This window comes from Cervus elaphus, chromosome 25 (genome assembly GCF_910594005.1).
Source record: "Cervus elaphus chromosome 25, mCerEla1.1, whole genome shotgun sequence".
Taxonomy (NCBI): Eukaryota; Metazoa; Chordata; class Mammalia; order Artiodactyla; family Cervidae; genus Cervus; species Cervus elaphus.
Genome location: NC_057839.1, coordinates 31500826 through 31502430, shown reverse-complemented (window position 1 = coordinate 31502430; position 1605 = coordinate 31500826). Strand labels below are relative to the sequence as shown.

Sequence of the window (1605 nt, the reverse complement as noted above, 5' to 3'; positions counted from 1 at the left end):
TTGGGTGATTACAATATGCCATTGTGGTTCGTTTTTGTTTAAAAAAATATAACACTCTGATGAATGATGTTGATAATGGGGAAAGCTATGCATGTATGAGAGCTGGGGATATATGGAAATCTCTGTACTCTCCTGTCAATTTTATTGTAAACCTAAAACTTCTCTTAAACATGTAGGTCCCTGACAGGCGGGAGTTCTTTACGGGCGTCATGGGAGGGCTCTGGCATCTTGCTTGGAGGCGTGTCGTTTTCTGCGGGTGGCCTTGGAACCACCTTAGGAACCAACCTGGGCTGCGGAGAGGGTAGGGCCGTGTCTCGGGCCGGGGAGGAGCGGGACGGCGGATACTGAGAAGGGGCTGAGGCGGCTCTGGACATCGAGGAGCCCGGGCATAGCGGTGCAGCTGCCTCCGCGGCCGAAGAGCACTAACCCCTACACGCGCTCGCAGGAGGAGAATTGGCGGCGGTGGAACAAGACAGTCCTCACATGTGTGGTCGCAGCGGCGGTGGGCTTGCTGGGCGGCGTCCTGCGCCGCCGGGCCCCTTTGCTGGCTCTACTGCCGGACGACTGGACTTGGAGGCTCAGCAGTAGCAGGTCATTCAACAGACCAGATTGAAAACATGGTCCCCGTTAAGGATCGCATCATTCAAGTCACGTTTAATGCAGATGTGCATGCAAGTCTCCAGTGGAACTTTAGACCTCAGCAAACAGAAATATATGTAGTGCCATGAGAGACAGCACTGTCATTTCATAAAACTAAGAATCCTACTGACAAACCAGTAATGGGAATTTCTACATACAATGTTGTACCATTTGAAGCTGGACAGTATTTCAATAAAATACAGTGCTTCTGCTTTGAAGAACCAAGGCTTAATCCACAAGAGGAAGTAAATATGCCAGTATTTTTCTACATTGATCCTGAATTTGCTGAAGATTCAAGAATGGTGACTGTTGATCTCATCACTCTTTCTTACACTTTTTTTTGAAGCAAAGGAGGGGCATAAATTGCCAGTCCCAGGCTGTAATTCAAATCACCAAGTCCTGCTTCAAATTTGTGATTTTTGAAAAATCATGTACCTTGTCTTCTCAGAGAAGTATTTACCAGAATGTGAAGCCTTCTGTTTTAAATGTTATGTACTGATGGCTCTTTTCTTCCCAACTCATTTATCCTACTTAGAATGTATGACTGTTCAAAACCATGTATGTTGGCAGAAACTCGGCGGTTCAGCTCCCCTTTTAGATTATCAGCACTTCATACTTGTAGCAATGAAATTTTATTATTATTTCTCAAATAGTTGTATATTTCATTACAAACAGTCACTATTTTAAAAGCTCAAAATGAAAGAGGAATCACAGAGTCCTAACAGCTTGCCCAAAGACTACATTTTGATTTCAAATCTGACTGTATTTTCCCTTTAAGATCTAGGGCTATTTTACATACAGAGTATTAAATAAGTACTTTGAAATTCTGGTATCATGAAATTTAAATAAAATGCATTAAGTATATCTGGTAGGCTTCCAGCATTTCTTGTGATAATTCCAAGTCCCCAGATTTTAAATCGTAAGTGGGATTGTGAAGATTACTAATATCAGAAGTTCTTCTGGAAA

The 1605-nt window shown here is 43.1% G+C and overlaps 1 pseudogene; it reads left to right on the top strand.

Moving 5' to 3' along the window:
• Nucleotides 1-209: 209 nt before the first annotated feature.
• LOC122683964 lies at nt 210-1120 on the top strand (annotated as a pseudogene).
• The last annotated feature ends 485 nt before the right edge of the window (nt 1121-1605 follow it).